The sequence below is a fragment of the Rattus norvegicus genome, chromosome 5 (assembly GCF_036323735.1).
Source record: "Rattus norvegicus strain BN/NHsdMcwi chromosome 5, GRCr8, whole genome shotgun sequence".
Lineage (NCBI taxonomy): Eukaryota > Metazoa > Chordata > Mammalia > Rodentia > Muridae > Rattus > Rattus norvegicus.
The window spans coordinates 130,977,975-130,999,244 of record NC_086023.1 but is presented as its reverse complement, the minus strand read 5'-3'; the positions used below and the strand labels follow the sequence as shown (position 1 = coordinate 130,999,244).

The window sequence follows — 21,270 nt, the reverse complement described above, 5'->3', positions numbered from 1 at the left end:
TTTGAAGGCCTTACATTATAAGTCAGAGAAGCAAATGAAAATATTTGTCTGTGCTACAAAATGTGGCAGGGTGACGGCATGGAGTCCGTGGGACTCCAAGAGGAAAGGACCACACAAGACTATGGATATAATCCAAGAAGGCTCCCTGTGAGCAAAGACATCTAGGGCAGATAAGATTTCCAAGGAAAATTTGGAGATTTGGAAAAAAAGGCTATGAACATAGATAAAAAGTGTAAAGAATCATAAAAAAAAAGAATCATATTCTTGGGAAGGAACCTAAAATAAGCAGCAAGTTAAATCAGCTATCAAGGACAAGGCTCCCTAATATCTAATCTAGTTCCTAGACTAAGAACACTTCTATTGTACAGACTATATTTAATGCATGGCGCTGTTCTCTAAAACTCTCCAAAAGAATATGCCCAAGTGTGATGTTCTGTCTCCTGGGCTGGTGGGCTCAATCCTCAGGACTCCTGTTGGTATCAGACCTCAAGGAGCATTTAGAAGCTCTCGCTGTTTCAAAGAACTTAATGTGAATAGACACTTATACCAGACTGACATTCTAATTCTATGAAACATTCAAACCACCATAGCTTCTAGCAGTCCCAGTTGTGACTCTGTGAAGCAATGTAAACAAAGCACACATGTCGCTCAATAATAAATTTCTTCAACAACATATCTGTATCACAAGAATGGCTACTTTAGATTTCTAAAATAAAATTGAATAATTGTACAGTCTTGACACAAATGGATTGTCCACTTGGATGTTTCAATTATTCCACCTTTTAAAGCATCTGAACAGAGACCAGACTCTTACTACGATACATATTAACTGATATTGTTGAGACATTCTGTGTTTATTTACTTCATTCCCAGTAACTATGCTGAAATGTTGATATCAATTTCTGTCTAGATCTCCTGAGGAAGTTTCTCAGAGATACTTCAGGCCTAGGATTGCAAAGCCGGCAGAGATGGAGCAAGGGTCCATATTTGACTTTATCTGACACTAAAGCCAGGATCAATGTGTGTAGATGAGAATTCCCTCCTCATTGCTCTGTATCCATCCTTCAAACATAATGACCCTGCTTGTGGGATCATGAAAGAAGTCCCAGATGCCCTAATGTCTGAAACACTACTTTCCTGAGTGGCCTCATTCTTATTGTTAGGTGTCAATCTAAATGCCTTCTAAGGGCTCCATTAATTCTGACAGTCTGTGACTTTGAGATTTCAATATTCTTATGTAACAACTCCCTCATGAAAGGGTTATGACCCTGTGAGTTGCCTGTAGTGGGCAGATAGGAGGATAAAACCTCGTAGAAATTGAACTGAGATTTCTACATTTATCAGAGTGGAAAAATAGGTACATAGCTGCCAAAAAGTAAAGGTATAAGCCCTTGAGAGATGAACTTAGTTAAGGCAGAGGCTCCTGTGTGTCAGCGCTGTCAGCAGAAACCTCAGTCAATGTCACAAAAACAGTAAAACCCTGAGAAATGTATGTTGTTGCACTTGCTGAAATAGTAGACCATTTTAACCAAGCATTAAGGCAGAGCCCAAGTTAGATCTGGTCTTAGAACCAAACAACTAATATCTCTCTATTGACTCCCTCCTAGTCCACATTTTAAATGATTCCTCTCTTGTCTATAACCAAGGCCAATAGCATTCCATTAAAATCCAAGGTAATTTATCTCTTTAACTCAATTTCTCCCAACTGTGATCATGCTTTCCTCACTTTTGTTCCACCCTTAGTTTCTCTTTTTTCAATAAAAATATCAATATTAATTCTTTAAGAATTTCACATAATAAAATTTGGTCATAATTAATTCCTAATTCCTTCCTTTAACTCCTCTCAGATCTGCACTCCTACCATTCAGTGCCTCACATTTGGACAAAGAAAATTTCATTTACTAATTTTTAAAGCACTTAATGAGTTTATATGATTAACCCAGATATGCCTATCTATCAAGGATTTTTAAATCATGAAGCTGGACCGTTGTGTAGATATAACAGTGTCTATGAAATGGAGAATCCTGACTGTGCCCCCTATTAACTGTGAGACATAGCTCAGCTCTTTTATCTGAAAGATGAAGATTACAATCCTGCTGTGTGTTAGCATTTGGTATCTGGCATTTTGTGGTTGCTTAAACAGTCACTGAATCTCAGTTTTGGAGTTGAAATAAGGAATGGAAACTGAAAAGCATGAGTAAGTGTAATTGGATGTTTTTTTTTTCTTATAAGACAAAAGAATGAGTTGTTTTTTTTTTTAATTTTTATTTCTTTTAGTAGTCTAGGGTCTGTAGTCTCAAATCCAAAGAAATGACAACATAGGTTTTGCCCAAGCTCTGCTCCTCTTAAGACTTCCTAAAATTCAGTGCATAGAATCTTCCAAGCAGCTCCTTTGCTCCTTACACTGAGTTCTGCACAGAGCCCTAAGAAAGTTGCCAGCCATGAGATTCTTTTCCCCTCCAGTGAAAACACACATGGCACAAACATATGATTCCCATCTGGATCCACCCCCGACTTCCGGCCTGGAGGCTGCTGTGTGGGCAGAAACGTCTGCCTTTGAATTTGCCAGCCTAACCTGGCACCCTGAGCTAGTCCTCTCTGAGGAATAAAGCACAGCTCTAGCAAAGCTCGCACTTCTTTCGCTTCCTTTCAGGGTCCTGTCCATCTTTACCTCTTTTGGCCATGTCAAAAGATGTTCATGTAGGCCAGAGACACAAAAGGGTCTTTAGCTCTAGAAAGGAGCAGGCAGACTTACTGTTAATCCAAAGAACAGATGCTAGCCTAGGAAGAGAAGGCTGGAAGTCCCACCCTTCACCTTTAAGCCATTATGGATTGGAATTCTTATTAAAATAAATAGACACCACCTCCTTCAGGTTCCCTGATGGCATCAATGACCAGCCACTTCTGTGTTATTACCATCATCATCCCCGCTGGAGTCTATGCCCCAGAGAATTGGCAACATTCCTTCTATTTGCAAACAGTTTGCAAAATAAGAACCCCAGGAAGGATACAGGCTGGCCAGGCTCCAGGGACTTTCAGCAGCAGTCATGCTAAATCAGGACTACAGCTTACTTCTTGAACAACAAGTGCTAATATTGCCTCCTTGGCCCTGGATCACCATGGCTACCTAATCTCCCCTAAATTCCTCCTTTCCCTCTTGCTGCCTTCTTCCTTCTGGGAATTTGCAACCTGAGAAAATGAGAAGGCAAAACCTATAAGAATCTGTGACTGAGGTCACAAACTGTTCTAACATTTTCTGACATGGGTGCTTTAATTTGAGGAAGACTGGCCTGATAATAGCAATTTTGGAATGATCGTCTAAGGTTTGAAGTTTTCCATTTCTTTTCCTCTTTGTCTGGCATTTATGATCCTCTTGCTACATGTGCCCATGTCTTGTCATCTCTCCTATCCCTCATTAGGCTAGTTCCTCTATCATCAAATATAAAAAGAGAGAAAAAAACAATGGCTACTGCTATTTACTATGTAGCTATTATTAAACTGGTTCCATGATAAATTGTTGTATATATGCATTTTATATTGTAACCATGGAAAATAAACCCAAGGACTACACACTATAATGAATCGCATCTTCTAGTTGAGGAAGTTAAGGCTAGGAGTTTACAGAACTATGATACAAGAGAGTATGAATTAAAATATCATTTAGCACATGATAGGTCTTCTAACCCTAACCACCCTACTGCCCTTCAACCCTAACCCTGGTCTACATCAACCTCCTTCAACATGGTAAGAAGGCAGAAAGGATAAACAAGACTTGGAAAGGAACTTATACAAGCGTGAGCTTTGCTAAGTCTCTCCTCAAAGAGGAAGTGCTCAGGGCAGCAGTGTCTAAAGGTTTAGTAACATGGTCAAATGATAAAGTTGGTGTAGAACTGAATTAAAGTTAAAACTGCATAATGCAAAATTCCTTGCTATTATCACCAAGGGGGTTTAATTAGTTAAATTAAATAAACACAAATATAATTCAGTGGCTTAAATAAAAATGACAGTAGAAACATGTGAAGTGTTGGCAGTCAGTTAGAACTAATAACATTAACTCATATGGTCAAACAACATTTGATTCATTTTAGTGGACAACCTTCTAGACTTTGTGTGTGTGTGTGTGTGTGTGTAGCTGTGTGTGTGTGTGTAGCTGTGTAGCTATGTAGCTATTTTGTTTGTAAGTGTATGTATATACTGCTGCTTTTCCAGTACCGTTACACGTTCACCTCTTTACCTGTAATATTGAGTATTAATGTTAACAGGGGCCTCTTCTCCTTATCCCAGACTTAAGAGGAAAACATACAGCTTCTTCTCGTCAAGGAAAATAATAGCTTCCAGTTTTATAAAGGCAATCTCTATTAAGGTAATGAAACTCCCTATACTCAGAATCTGCTGAGGCTTTTTTCTCTTGAAGATAAATATTAAATTTTGCACAATTCCCCTTCCTTTAGCTCACTGTCTCACTTCTGTCATTACTCTGCTACCTAAATCAGATGATATTTATTCCTTAGCTAGTAAGATGGGAAACTATAACTCTTAATAACTTTGTTTTATTACTTCTAAAATCCAGCATGGTAACAACACTGAAGAGGAATTTGTATGATTTCTATCTGCTCCCTGAATAAACCAATGGTTTCTAATCAACAGCTTTGGCACTTCTACATGGAGGCTCACATATATCAGTTTCCTAGAACATATATCTACCTCACCCCTCTAGAACCTTTTGGATTTATCATGTTTTCCTTGGGATAAATTAAAAATTCTTTAATATGATAGTTTGTGTCTTCGATGACTGTCCCTGGATATCCCTCCTTGTGTTCCACAGAACTAGTTACTTTGCTGCACTCTTTTAAAAAGAAGTCTCTTTAGAATTCTATCTGGCTTTCCTTTTTAATGATCAATTCATCTTTTTCATTCCTCTCATCCAAGGAGCCTTTTACTACTTGCACTCTATTCTACTTCATGTTTTGTTTTGTTTTTGCTAATACTATACTCTTGATAATACTTGTAATATCATTATATTATGTCCATGTATCTGTCTAACTTTAATTTTTTTCAAATCCTATTTTTAATGATGGTTCTTAAACACTTTAACCTCCCTTTTAGCCCACAACTCACCAAAAGTAGTGGAAAAGAAGGGATATGGGGTGGGGTGTGGAGTGGACAAGTTTAGAAAGTTTTTTTGGAGTTTCTGTGTTGTCTGTACATCAGCAGTTCAGTTAACAGGTTTGTTCAATCTACTCTAAAACACTTCACAGTTTAGTTTGGTAGAGTCAGTTAGCAAATATGAATCAGCAGCAGTGACAGGAACTAGCAGAGATAGCCGGGCCTCAGACTTGGCTCTAGTCGGAAGGAGGGAATCAGCAGGAACTCCAGGAGACATTCTCTGCCTGTGCCTCTCCCAGGGAAGCAAAGATCATTGAAGAAGCAAAACTCGCCAGGGTGGCACAGCTAGTTGTACCAGCAAAACTAGTTCTCTCTCCTTTACTCTATCAAGTCCTATTGATACCCTCCAAATATCACGTGTCCTCCATGTGCCTTGCCTCAGTAGGGGTCCTGCCTCAGCAAGTCCATGGAATCAGCCCTACTCCTCAGAGTCCCAACAAATGGAGCTCAACTACACAGTGTAAGGTTGACCAGTACATATATGCTGTTAGCAAGAATCCTTCATCACGTGTCCTGTTCTATGTTTGCTTTAGCAGAATGTCCTCTCTCCTGTGTCTGCTTCAGTGAAACATTCCTCCACAAATCTGCCTTTGTCTTTCACTTGTGTCCCCTTCAGGAAAGCACTCCTTCATATGTTTGCCCTAGCAAAACATCATCCAACACAACTTACTCGTTTCCACTTCATATCTGTGTGATTGTGTGTATGCAGCTGTATCTGTTTATGGGGTTGTATATGTTTTTGCACATATGTAGAGGCCAGAGGAAAACATCTGGTATTATTGTTCAGATCTATCCAAATTGTGTTCAGAGACAAGAGTCCTTCACTGGTCTGGGGTTTACTCAGTAGGCTGCACTGAGCTCTAGGGATCTGCTCATATTCTCTTGTCTCCAACCTCTGCTCTGGGATTAATGGAGGACACTACTGAATATAGTTTTGCTTGTTTTAAAACATGAGTTCTGGGAATCCAAATTTGATTTTCATATTTGTAGATCAAGATCTTTATTGGCTGAGCCATCAGCCCAGCTCTGTGATGTTATTTTGAAGTCTGGTAATACACTCCACACTGCATCTTGTGTTTTTCCTTTTGGGCTTTTCCAGCTATGTCTATCCACCTCTCCTACTCCCCTACCCAACACAACAGAGAGAGAAAGAGAGAGATAGAGAGAGTGGGGGGGAGGGGGAGGGAGAGGGAGAGAGGGAGGGGGAGGGAGGGGGGAGAGAGAGAGAGAGAGAGAGAGAGAGAGAGAGAGAGAGAGAGAGAGAGAGAGAGGAGAGGTTTCTAAATAGGTTTTGAAATTCCTTTTCCTTAATCCTATGAAGATTGTATGTGGCATTTTGATAGATATTGCTTTGAATCCCTAGATCACTTTGGATAGAATGTGTATTTTAACAGTATTGAGGCTTTCAATGAATGGACAGGAACTATTCTAATTTGTTTGTTTCCTCCTCAATTACTTTTATAATATCTCAAGTTTTTAATATAGACATCTTCCACATTTTAGTTAAATTTGTGTCTGGTTACTGCACAGGGAAATCACTTTCTTGACTTCCATTTCATATACTTCTGTATTAGTTTATAGAAACACTACTGATTTTGTTGTTTTAATATTCTGAAATGTTGCTGTATTTACTTAATACTTCTAATAGGTTTTGTAGAGATGTCTTTGTGGTTTTCCCTACATGAGATCATGTCATACATAAAAGGTGGACTCAAGTATCTACAGCCCACTGTTTTTCACACTGCTAGTTAGGAAACTAGAGAAAAGATACTATTCACCAAATGGACCAGGGAAACTAGGCATGCAGAAGAATATGAGGTGTGAATGACTGACCAGTCTCAACATCATCTGGAAATGAATTAATGATTCATATGTAAGGTCCAATTTGACAAAACCAGAAGAAACTGGGGAATCTTTCAAGCCATGGAAATGGCTAAGGATATTTAGACAAGACATCAGAAGCACACCACCCAAAAGCTAAAACAGACAACAGTTACATAAACTAACAAAGCCTCAGTGTAGTAAAGAAACAATGAGAAGAGTGTAGAGACTTACAGCATAGGAGAAAAACCAGCAAATTTTACCTCTGATAAGAGGTTAGTATCTAGGAGTTTAAAACTCCATAGTAAAATTGAAATATCCTGATGAAAAATGGGCAATAGATCTAAATAGATATTTCTAAAAAAGACATTAAATAGGTTTGCAAAATAGTCAGAGAAATCAAAATCAAAGCCATCTTTACTGTTACATACTTTAATACACAATACACATATGTATATATACATATAAAATGCTGAGTTCACTTAGTGTTGCTCATAGACATATATGTTTAGAGCTAGGTACTTCTGTTGGGATAACCCACCAGGGTCTCGTTCTTGGAGAAGATTGACTTGCCCTTTCTTAGTTCCAATAACTAAACTCTCTTTCTCCCTTTGGACTGTACATTCCTTCAGGACAAGAATCAAATCTCCTTTGTTAATTTAATAAAAAGAGATAAAAAATGGACTTTTATTCTGAGTCTGCATTATGAAGTTGACATTCCCCAATTAATGTCCCTCAGTTCACCACATAATGTATGGAAGGAATTCCTATATGGGCCCTGAATGGGCTCTGCTGCACCCCTGTCCAGAGGAACCGCTGCAGTCAATTGCTCATTGCCAAGTGAACCCTTCCTCGTTTCTTTTCCTCTTTTCTCCTTTTACAACAGCCAGGTGAAGAAAAGTAATTATGAGTGACTCTACACTACAATTACTGTAACGCTTAACTTTGTATTGACATCTGTAAAAGAGCTAACTCTTGGAATCTATGAACAATGATGTGTTTCCTACCTTTCTTTTTTTTTTTTTTTTCGGAGCTGGGGACCGAACCCAGGGCCTTGCACTTCCTAGGTAAGCGCTCTACCACTGAGCTAAATCCCCAGCCCCCCCTTTCTTTAATATGCATCTTTTAACTTGAAAAATATTATCACTTTTGACACGTCTTAACACTTTTGAAATATCAAATTCTTATGTTTTGGGGAAATCCTGATACCTAAGAAGCTATACATGGGTTTTATTATAAGGTAGTCTGCTAGAAAATCTCTGGATACTTATCACTTGAAGAATTCTTGACCTTGTGACCGGAAAGATAATTAGGTGCTAGTGAGGTATCCAGGGGATTGTAAAAGTCTATCAGGAGTCCACTCTACCTAAGATACCTGTTTATAAAAGTTCAAAATGGGGGAAAAAACCCACAAAAAGCAATAAAGACACATCAACCCCATCACATTCAGAATCACTACCTGTAAGTAACAGGTGATGGGAAGAATACCTACTGGACACAAATGGATGAAGTCCTGGCTAGTTTTGTGTCAACTTAACACAAGCTGGAATCAGGTGGAAAGGAGGACTCTCAGTTGAGACAAAAAGACTCCATAAGATTTGCTTGTAGGCAAGTCTGCAGAGCATTTTCTTTTTTTGGTTCTTTTTTTGGAGCTGGGGACTGAACCCAGGGCCTTGCGCTTGCTAGGCAAGTGCTCTACCACTGAGCTAAATCCCCAACCCAAGCATTTTCTTAATGGGTTGATGTGGGAGGGCCCAGCTTATTGTGTGTGGTGACATCCCTTGGTAAGTGTTCCTGTGGTGTATAAGAAAGCAGGATGAGCAAGCTATGAGGAATAAGAAAGTAAGCACTGCTCCTCCTTGGCCTCTATGTCAGTTCCTACATTTAGGCTCTTTCTTTGAGTGCTTCCCTTACCCCCAATGGTGATGGAGAGTTACCCGAGAGTTATAAGATGAAATAAGCCCTTTCCTCCACAAGTTACCTTTGTTCATAGTGATTATCATAGTACTAGACACTGTAAGACAGGTGATATGCCTGTTGCCTCCCCTTATGAGTCTTATTTGTAATATTTGAAGAAACCGTACAATATCTATTTGGTGCAGATATTATAAAAATACTAATTAAAATGTGTAATGTGTAGAAAAGACTGTCTTATAATACCACTTCCAAATATTAAATATAATTATCACTAAATATGTTTTTTTTCAGGATTTATTTCAGTAGTAGTATTAGATTAGTAGCCAGCTATAAAGACCTAGTAGAGGGCTAGAAGGATGATTCAGTGCTTAAGAGCACTTACTATGCAAGCGTAAGAGCCCGAGTTAGAGTTCTCAAAACTTAGAAAATATTGAATGCTGTTATGTGGGGTTCTAGGAGGTGAAGAGAAGATGGCTGTGAAGCCTTGCTGGCTGCCAGCCTACCTCCAGGTTTATTGAGAGGTCCTGGTTTGGGGTAGTAAAGCAGAAGATGATAAAGATGATACAGCAGGACACTTGACTTTCTCTCATGGTCTCCACACATGAGCATAACAGTAGGCACACACGCACACGCACACACACACACAGTTATACCCCCCCCACACACATGGTTATACCACACACACAGATGTAATGTCAACAATTATATTTATTATAACTATGTACTTGTATTATTCCTACCAAGTTTTGCATGTTTCACTAACTTTGATAAACTGTACTGACATTTTCTAAGTACCTATTGAGATGATGCCACTCTAAGGACATTACAGACACTACCTAATTTGATCCTCACAGTGCTTTAAAATTGATATTACTATCATCATTTTATAAGATGGCAAAATGTGCCAGAGTGGTTAAGTGAACAAAAGTTACTAAGGGGCAAACTGATACGGGAACCCAAGCAGTTTAGCTCTAATTGTGACCTTTATAGCAAACCATGTGAAATGAAGCATTTGGTGTTGGTTTCTGCATTATACTGGCATCTGTTTAATTCAATCAACTGGTATGTATTGAGTTATGAACACATTATAGGAAATGTGACTGCTTTCTAAAGAATAAATCAGTTCCACACTTAAGGATATCATTAAAGGAGATCAGAAAACTGTGTGCCACCGAGTTGATATTTTCATCACTAATCTCACACAGTAATAAAATCCATGATTTTTATGCGATAATTTTGAGATAGCTTGGAAATCATCTTTCTCAGCTCCCTTGCCCAGGCCATTAAAAGGTTATTTTCACCCCTTCATGTAAATGGTTATTTATTTAGGAGTCATTACGAAGCAAAAAAGAGATCTGTTTGCTTACTGAACAGTAAAATCCTGTAGCAAGGGACTTTTTGGTTCTTAGAAACAAAGGGAAATACCTTTGCAATCTCAAAGGACATGTTGCTTCTAAGAAACATCTACATGATATGAAAAAAGTTAAGAATTGAGTGTTTTCAGTGAAAAAACAAAACAAAACAAACAAACAAAAAACCCAGAAAAACAATTCACACCTCTTCCAGGAAATGGAGGGTAAGGAGAGAACCCAGGCTCCACCAAATCAGCAATCAGGAAGTTTCTGGCTTATTCTTTTCTTTTCTCACTGTGGCTAGAATGTATGTGCTTGATTACCAGTCTTTGTTGTCAGCAGGCATCCGTCTCCATTCTCTATGTGAACACCCTAGTTTTTAAGAAAGGGGCTCGAAGGCTCCAATCAAGCTATATTTCTTAGTTGTTTCTCACAGTTAACAAATGAACTCTTCAACCCCTGGGATAGAAAACATGATTGATGCAGGTTGAATCAGGTCCTTTTTACTTGTGGATTGCATCACATGATGCATAATGACTTTAGCATATATGTAAGGATTGGGGAGGGGAGAAGAGCACCTTGATTACAGTAAATTTTCACCTAGAAACTCATCTTTAATTGTCTTAATGCATCTCTAGTCTCAGGAAGATTGATTATCATGAATGTCTACGGCAGCATTTTATATATCACTGTGCATGATAAGGCACTGTAAATACTTTGGATTTCATTGCGATGGGTTTCCATAATTCAGATTTAGTTTAGAGTAGTTATGAATTTATATAAGTTATCATAGTGCATATGTTAGCACTACCACATTTTGCTCTTAAAAGAGGCCTTTAGAAGGTAAGTACTTTGGTCACTGTGCTCATCATATATGCTTAAAGTTTGTTCATGCTTTGGATATGATTTAATAAAGCACAAAGGTAAAGCAATACTGTTTTAAGATGAATGGATGATATAGATTTGATTATTATTTGTTACTTTAAGGAACATATAGTGAAGACTTAACTTGTAAGAAGTCGGATGTTCCCCAGGTTCACTCTTGTCCAGTGTTGATGTTCCCAGCGACCCCTTTCATTTGTTATCTCAGAATAGTGCAACATGACAGTCTCATCAGAACTGTGGGATTTTTGTCACTACACACCAGACTGAAGGAAAAGCAGAATCAACAGAAGAAAAACACTTGGCCTTGTTGACTGGCTTCTGAGACCTGCAAGGCAAATTTACAGTAGCAAAGCCCATTATCTACCTATAGTTCGCCTGGGATACATTAAATGGATGCTGGTAAAGAACATTTGATGTCTAAGCAGAAAGCAAACTGCAAAGGACTAAAATAGTCTCTCCTTTACATGATTAGATATTTTAAAAATCTGAGTACATCTTTTGGAGCTGTAAAAAAATCAATATATTGACAAAATAAAATTTGCACAGATGTACTTTTTATTTCTGTGCAGATAGAATATTGCTTTATTTAAAGTGAAGGGATGGTAATTAAAGTTTTTTGGGGAATTCATTATGGACTTGGCATGCCTGATAAAGTGAAGCAGACAAAGAATTTAGGAAGGGATCCCTTAATCAGCAATTGAATATTCCTGAGGTATGAAAAATAACAAAAATTGTGACTTATCTGTTCAGTGTAGGGAAAAGGGAGGATACATCAGGTAGACTGTGTATGCAATAAATTGGAAAATGCCCCTATAACAGAGTCATAGGCTAGGTTCCAGACGAAGGTAAAATGCAAAGGAGGAAATAGTCACTATATCTTATGGTTGGAACCAACCTCAGAAGATTGTTTGATCCACTCAACTGTAACAACTGGTAAGATAAGGTCCAGACCTAAGAGTAAATGCTGGATCACATGACAAGTATAGGATTAGGACCTGATCCGAAGTCAGCTCCTTTCCTAGTGTTTACTATAACCAGACTAATAACTGAGAGTGGAACATGGCCTTTCCTTCTAACAGTTTTTTGTTTTGTTTTGTTTTGTTTAAAGCCTAATCAGCAAGGCTATTTAGGGAAAAGGAACAATTCAGAAAGTCAATGCTAGAGTAAAAGATACTATAAATAATGATACTGGGAAAAATTATAGGATGTATTTGAGGAATAAGACACACAGAGGCTTAAATTCACATGAGAGTAGGCAAAATAAGAGATTAGAAAACTATGTCACCCTCCTAACCATGGCAGGGTAAGACATGCGGTTGACTCTTCTGCAGTTTATCTTTTGTGGCAGTCAGGCTATATCTCTACATTTATACGTGCTTTAACTAGAGGAACCCCATCTTACAAGCAGGAATCATAAAAGTTAATGGACAGACCGCTATCAAGCAATTCAATTTGAAAAGCAAAATTCACTAAGAAATTAGACTAAGAAAAAAAGAACAAAAATAAATAAGGAAGGAAGGAAGGAAGGAAGGAAGGAAGGAAGGAAGGAAGGGAAGAAAGAAATTAGACTGTGGTACTAGCCTAGGTGTGGAAGAAATGACGAAATGTTGAAAGAAAAGACTCTTTATATGACCTTTTGACTTATTTCACTCCCACAAACGAAAGGTAAATGCTATATAGAACACTTTTGAATTATTTATGGCAATAATTATCACACAATTCCAGCATCGTGGTGTACATGTATCTTTAAAATAGAGGGGTGCCAACATTAATATATAGAAATCACCAAAGGATCTTGTAAATAATACAGAATTTGGAACCAGTGAGATGATTTAGCTAAGTAGAAGTGGTTGCCAGGCAATCCTGACAACATGGGCTTGATGTCCAGTACTCATGTAAAAAGCTGGATGTAGTTATACATACCTGTAATCTGTGTGTTCTTATGAGGAGATAGGAAGCAGAGGTAGAACTGTTTGGAAGCTTGGAAGTAGCACAAGAACAGAAAGAGAATACATACATACATACATACATACATACATACATACATACATACATACATACAGGCCCAAATATAGACAATGAAGGAGTGGAGTGTGTCATCCTGAAAGTTATTCTCTGACCTCCACATGCCTGTGATGATATAGTCCCACAACACACACACAGACACACACACACACACACACACACACTATATATATATATATATATATACATATAAAATGCACACTCCTAAAAAAAGTATTAACTGAGATACATTTTAAAAATTCTAAAGAATTGCATGTGTACCTTCAGGCCAAAATATCCTGATTTATTATGGTTAGCATAGGGTAGGCCTATGCAGTGAATAAGCAGTGGTGGTAATTCTAGTTCTGATAATCTGTACACTATGTTTTAAGAAGACCTGAGTAATTCAAAATGCTCCAATCTTTGACTTTGGGGGAAGAAAGCTAAGCTCAATTCTAAAGTTATTTTTTCCCTTTAATGCAAATCATTTATTCTTACATGAATTGTGCTTTTATATCCTTACAGGTTTGTATGTTTGTTTGTTTTATAACTTACATGCTATCTATAAATGGTAGCCATAAATAAAAACATAAAATTACATAATAAATGCCACTTCTGAGGCATGAAGAAGTTGTATTAGATAACTCCTAAATGTCTCTCAAATACAGCTACTTAATTTATAATGAAATTAAATATGCTATCAGTGTAAATATTAAAAATAAAGTACAAGCATATATCATGAACTAAACTGGTAAGCAAAAGAAATGGAATTGTACACTAAGTGCTATAAAACTTATTATTGGTAGCAGAGTGTGGCTGCAGGAAGTAAGGAGGTAGTAAAACAAGCTCTTTATTAAACATAGATGTCAAAGACATAAATGAAGACGGCTTTTCAGCGTAGATCTAAATGAAGAAATGGGGTTACCAAGTAGATATTTGAAAAAAAAAAGACCTCTCAAAACAGAGTCAAAGGTGTATGAATGCTCAGACTAGAGCAAATGATCAATCAGCAGAAACAGGACTGATAAAGGACAAAGTAGTAATAGGCAAAATCAGAGAGGATGGAAGGGTCAGATAAAGTAGTGTCTTCTAAGTTGTTTTACACTCTTCTTATTCTGAGTGAAATGGGGAACCACTAGGAAGCTTCAGTGGAAGCATGACTTGTTATGCCTTATGCTTAACACAAATGTCCCAGGGTACTGTTTGTACAGTATGCTAGAAGGTGGGTTGAAATATTAATTATGAAACTATTCTAGTAAATCAATGATGGTGGTTGAGACTAGGACAGCACTAGTGGAAAAGTCAATTGAATTTTATAAATTAGGTAAGAATTCAAGATACAAAAAGCTACTACTCAGACCTTACTGTGTCAGAAAATGCTAAGTTGTCACCCCAGACAATGGAACTGTATAAATCAATCTTTAATCTCCTGCATAAAATAAGATTTGAAGGATACATAGGATTTTTTTGAAGGAGAAAGCCTCTGCTCCTGTGATATTTATGTAAGGAATTGGGGTGATGCTGCAATGAAGATCACAGATTTCTCAGATCTGTGCTCTGAGGAAGCAGGACAGACAGGTTGAACTGGCTCATGTTTAATGAGTACAATCTATGTGACCAGAGCTAAAAAAACAAGCAAACAAACAAAAAACCAAACTAAAACAAAACAAAAACCAGTCTTTAAAAACCTAACAAAATAAAGAATTAGAATTTAAATCAGAAAACCAGAGTCCAAAACCTTCACTCATTAATTATGAAAACATATCGCTTCTCGAACTCATTAAATCCCCTCTTTTCCTGTGCAAACTTGTGGCAAGTGTGAGAGCAACTACTTCAAATGATTATTATGGGGTTGGGGATATGGGTCTGTGGGTAAAATATTCATTGGGAAGTCATGAGGGCCTACTTTCAAACACTCAAAAACCATTTAAAGCCATATGTGGTCACATGCATAATTTATCTCAATGCTTTCACAGTGAAATGGCAGACAGAGAAAAAACAATCTCCAGAAATCCATGTGCCAGCCTAGTTACCATATGCAGAGGTAAACAATAAAAAAATCATGTCAGAAACAAGAAGAAAGGTGGGACCAACACCAAGGCTGTGCTCCTATGGCTATGGCATGTACACATACATACTCTCACACACACACACACACACACACACACACACACACATACATACACGCACATAAAGACTATTGTGAGCATAGCAAAAACTAGTCTCTCATTAAACATATCAACATGACCATATTTGATGAACAAAAGTATAACAATTGCTAAAAAGACAAAACAAAATCAAGTAAAGAAAGACTTTCAGGGAGTTTGCAAAATAAAACAATGACTAAGAATATCTGAAAAAATGTTCAGAGTCCCTAGCAGTTGGGGAAATGCAAATCAAAACATTTCTTAGAGATCATCTTTCCCCTGTCAGAATGGCAAAGATCATGAGAACAAAAGACCACAAATTCTCGAGAGGATGTGTTGAAGAGACCCCCATTCACTTTTGGGGTAACTGCAAACTAGTGCAGCCACTATGGAAATCAGTGTGGAGAATTCGCAAGAATCTAAATGGAAATCCATCATACCACCCTGCAATATCACAGGACTCGAAGTCTGACTTCACAGACACTGGCTTAGCCATGAACATTACTGCTCTCTTAACACAATAGCTAAGTAATGGAAACATGCTTTATGTCCTTCAACTGGTGGGATAACAATGAAAATGTGGTAAATAAACACTGTGGAACACTACTCAGCTGTAAAGTAAATGAAATCATGAACTTTGCAGGTAAATAGAAATAGAAAAAAATCATATTGAGTCAGGTAACCCATAGACAAACAGACAAATGTCGCATGTGCTCTTTCTTTTTGAAGGCTCCTAGTTCCAAATCTTCACATGTGAACATATATTTTAGAGTAACTGTAGGAACCAAGAAAGTAAATTCAGACCTTGGTGGAGTAGGAGGGAGCAAGAGAGAAGAGGAGGGTCCAATGATCTGATCACAAAAGTTAGAAAAGGAGGAGAGGGAAGTAAATACAGAAGATCAAGAGTAAAATAACAGTACAGATATCTGGAAAAGCCATAAAGAATCTACATTAACTATTTATCAAACAAAATTCCTGTAATTCATATAATTCTGTACAGAATACCCATGATACATCCCACAGAACATAAGAAGTTTAACAAGAAGGAAGGCCCAAGTAAGGATGCTTGAATCCCACTTAGAAGGGGGAACAAAAGAAATACAGGAGCAAAATGGAGCAGAGATTGAAGGAAAGACCATCCAGTGACCAGCCCAACTTGGGATAAATCTCATGGGTGGGCACCAAGCCCTGACACTCTTACTGATGCCATGTTGTGCTTGCAGACAGAAGCCTGGCATGGCTGTCCTCTGAGAGGCTCTACCCGCAGCTGATTGAGACAGATGCAGATACTTACAGCCAAACATTGGACTGAGGTCAGACACCCCTATGGAAGAGTTAGGGCAAGGACTGGAGGAGCTGAAGGGGATGGCACCCCCATAGGCAGACCAGCAGTATCAACTAACCTGGACCCCTGGGAGCTCCCAGAGATTAAGGCACCAACCAGAGAGCATACATACACATATGTAGCAGAGGATTGCCTTGTCTGGACTCAGTGGGAGAGAATGGGCCTAATCCTGTAAAGACTTGATGCCCCAGGGAAGGAGAATGCAGGGGGCAGGGTGTGAGATGGGGGTGGGTGGGCGGATGAGCAAAGTGTTGGGAGCACCCTCTCAGAGGCAAAGAGGAGGGGGACGTGGTGAACAGCTCTTGGAGGGGGACTGAAAAGGAGGGCAATATTTGGAATGTAAATAAAACAATTTAAGAAAAGAATTAAGTTAGTTTATATAGTGGATTACTTTAATGGATTTCCATATATTGAACCATCTCCTCATCCTTGGGATGAAGCCTATTTGATTGTGGCAAATGATCCTTTTGATGTGTTCTTGGATCTCATTTGCAAGACTTACATTGAATAGTTTTGCACTGATATCCATAAGCGAAATTGGTCTAAAGTTCTCTTCTTTGGTTGGGTCTTTGTGTTGGTTTTGGTATCAGAGTAACTGTGGTGTCATAGAATGAAGTAGGCAGTGTTCCTTCTTTTCTATTTTGTGAAGTATTTTGAGAAGTATTAGTATTAGCTCTTCCTTGGAGGTCTGGTAGAATTCTGCACTAAAACCATCTGGCCTTTGTTTTTTTTTTTTTGTTTTTGTTTTGTTTTGTTTTTGTTTTTTTGTTTTTGTTTTTGTTTTGTTTTTTGTTTTTTGTTTTTTGTTTTTTGTTTTTGTTGGGTGACTTTTAATGACTGCTTCTTTCTCCTTAGGAGTTATGGGTCTGTTTTGATAGTTTAGCTGGTACTGACTTAACTTTGGTACCTGGAATCTGTCTACAAAATCATCCATTTTATCTAGATTTTCCAGTGTTGTTTACAGGCTTTGTAGTAGGATCTGATGAAGTTCCTTAGTTTCTGTTGTTATCTCTCCCCTTTCATATCTGATTTGTTAATTTAGATACTGTCCCTATGCCCTTCAGTTAATTTGGTTCAGGGTTTATCTATGTTATAGATTTTCTCAAAGAATCAGCTCTTGGTTCTGTTGATTCTTTGTATTGTTCCCTTTGTTTCTAATTGGTTTATTTCCTCCCTGAGTTTGATTATTTCCTGCTGTCTTCTTCTCTTTCAGGTGTTTGCTTCTTTTTGTTTTAGAACATCCAGGTGTCCTGTTAAGTTGCTAGAGTGCTCTCCACTCTCTTCATGAAGGCACTTAATGCTATGAATTTTCCTCTTAGCATTGCTTTCATTGCATCCCCTAAATTTAGGTATGCTGTGCCTTTATTTTCAATAAATTCTAGAAAGTCTAATTTCTTTATTTCTTCCCTGATCAAGTTATCATTGAGTAGAGAATTGTTCAGTTTCCATTGTTTGTGAGTTTTCTGTTGTTTTTGTTGTTGAAAGACCAGCCTTAGTCTGTGGTGATCTGAAAGAATGAATAGGATTATTTCAATATTCTGGTATTATGTTGAGGCTTGTTTTGTGTGTAACTATATGGTGCTGAAAAGAAAGTATATTCTTTTGTTTTAGGGTGAAATGTTCTGCAGATATCTGTCAAACCCATCTGGTTCATAACTTCTGTTAGTTTCACTGTGTCTCTGTTTAGTTTCTGTATATATGAACTGTCATTGGTAAGAGTAGGTATAAGTAATATGACACCAAGAAGTGAGGCCCTGGCTGTTTATACCTGATATGTGGCAGCTAAGTTGCAGGTGATAACCAAGTCCTTTGAAGTCCAGACTATTCCATCCAGAGCTCCAGATGAAGACATGTAGCCACAGATGCAGTGCTAGCCCTACCAGATTTTTAGTTTTGTTTGCTTGTTTGGTTTTGGTCCTATCTTTCCTTGCTGTGGTGTCATTCATCCCCTTTGCAATAGAAATACTTATCCTGTCCTACTCTCTATTAGGACAATGTACACATTTATTACATTATAGAGCAAGTATTACTTAAACAACTGTTTTGAGTTTCAGAGGAGACTTTGGATTTTTGAATAATATTTTACTCTAAAAGTCTGCAGAGACCTTTTGGGATGAGTTATATACATGTTTGCAAGATGAGATATAAATGGAACTTTAGAAGTACAGGATAAGATGGCATATTTGAAAGTGATGTTTGGTTATTTAATTGAAAAGAGGGGCAGCTACAAGGGCTAATCTTGATTGTAAACCACACAGGATTTCATATCCCTATAGAAACTAAGCTCTAGGCATGTCAGTGAGGGATTTTCTAGATGGAGTTAATTGAGGTTGGAAGACTCACCCTAAATAAACTTGTCACCCTTCCATAGAGGTGTTTTATGGAATTGGAAGAGGAAACTAATCAACTATCACTAGTCATCTCCTTCGTTTCCTGACTTTTGACAATGTGACCACTTGCTTCATGCTCCTTCCTTCATGAGTTATTTGACTGGAAAGACTGCAATTTCAAACTGAGCCAAATAATTTTCATATAAAAAATGGACAATAAAAAAATAAAAAATTAAAAAAGACACAAAACTTATAGAAGAACCTTAAATACATGTTACTAAGTTAAAGAATTAGTCTATAAAATATACATCCAGAATGACTCCAGTTATAAGGTAACACACTATTCTGAGAAAGACAAAATTATGGAGTCAGAAAAAGATCAATAATTGTTAAAGACTTGGGAGAAGTGAAAAAAGAGGAATTAATAAGTGGACCATAAGGTATTTAAGGGAAATGAAAGTATAATTCTGTACAAAACTTTAATGGTGAATTAATGCCAACACACATTTGTCAAAATTTATAAGCCATAAAATTCAAAGAATGAACTCTAATTTAAAACTACTATTAACTGAAAGTAAAGCACCACAATTGTAGTCGAGCCATGTATATCAAAGTTACATAACAAACCGAATTATCACTACCCGTATTTAATATTTTTAATCTAACCAGTAAGGAAAAGTTAATAATGAGAAAATGGAAATTATTTAATTTTGAAGGCAATCAGAATGATTTTCACATTGGAGAAGATACTAAATAGCAGGATGTAAAATGAACTTATTGATATGATTAAAAATGTTTTCAAAATACATAATAACACATCTAGGTTTTGATCTAGCAAATTAAGTACCATGAAAACAAAAAGTATTTACTACATCATTCCTTATTATTGAATCTAATTTTTAACATCAAGGGACTGGTAAAATGTATTAGCACTAAGTAATGAACTTCTGAAAATTCTCTAAAGATGCTCATAAAATAAGATACTGATAGAATTCACTATGATAAATACAGATCTATAAAATTGCATATTATCTTATTTTTAAAGCAAAAGTATGTGCATAGCATTCTATTAGTTTGTCTGTATGTCATTCATTGATCTAGTTAATAATCTAAAATTTTATAATTCCCACATGTAATATTTATTGTACTATTAAAAGAAAAAGTTATGCTTCTGCAGCTAAGATTTCCATCATCCTGTGCTATATATGAAATCAATTCACTCGTATTTCTTATCCAATGTAGAATGGAATCATAGTGATTTTGATGGTAGATTTTCATCATTTAATATAGTGGCTGTTTTGCAATGAATATTCTAAATACTTAAGGCTATTAACATGTTTTATTCATTGAAAGGGAATAAAGAATTAAGGCCCAACACCCCAGATGATTTACCCCAAGTCAGACATTATATTCAGAACTAAGAGAAGGTAAGAAAACACTATTGAGATCCCCACAATTATAGATTAACAAAACTGTTTCTATGAACATAAAATGTCAATGCAAATTAAGAAAACAATACAAAAATTACCAGCAGACAGAAAAGAGCTGGCAGGAGTCTGTGTGTTGCTTCAGTTACACAATAGTGAGAGCGGACATTTAAAACACCCACTTTAAAAATCTAACACCCTTCGTGTGGGGTGATACAGCATGGAACTGTGTAGAGCTGTCACCTTCACCTAATAGACTAATTTCCGTGTATGTCTTAATGTCTTATCTGACGAAGCTTTTCATGTACATAACTTAATCTCACTTTCCAAATTTTATTTAAATATTAAAATCATATTACAAAGATAGTTCATTAGCTGTTTACAACAATATATTTTCTTGCGTTCCCATATATGCAATTCCTCTGACATTGAGCAAATGAAAGAAAACAGATTATTCATATTTTTTAAAGAGCTGCCTAGTCAGCTTTGTAGAATGATGAAAAACTATTGAAACATTATGAATATCTAGGAACAAACCTCAGCTTTCACAAAATGTGTATGAATCCACTCCTTCTTAAGTGCACATGCTCTTCTGGACACTAGTTTATACACACAACCACAGTGTTGCTCGTCTATTGGGCTTCACTTGACACACCCTCTTGACAGGATTGATAGTTACTTATTTTCTTGACTATAGCCATTCTGAGTGAGACAAGAAGAAAGCTACAGTCACTTTAATTTTCATTTTTTCCCGATGATTTAGCCAAACATTTTTAAAAGTATTGATTTCATTTCTGAGTACTTTCTGTTCAGTTTCATAGACCATTTCTTTAAAATCTTATTGTATGCCTTCTTTTCTTTCTTTTTTTTTTTTTT

The 21,270-nt window shown here is 37.0% G+C and overlaps 1 protein-coding gene across 1 annotated transcript in view; it reads right to left on the bottom strand.

Annotated features, from left to right (window-relative positions):
- The window catches only part of Agbl4 (AGBL carboxypeptidase 4), a 1,279,356-nt gene that overhangs the window by 763,662 nt on the left and 494,424 nt on the right, over positions 1-21,270 (bottom strand).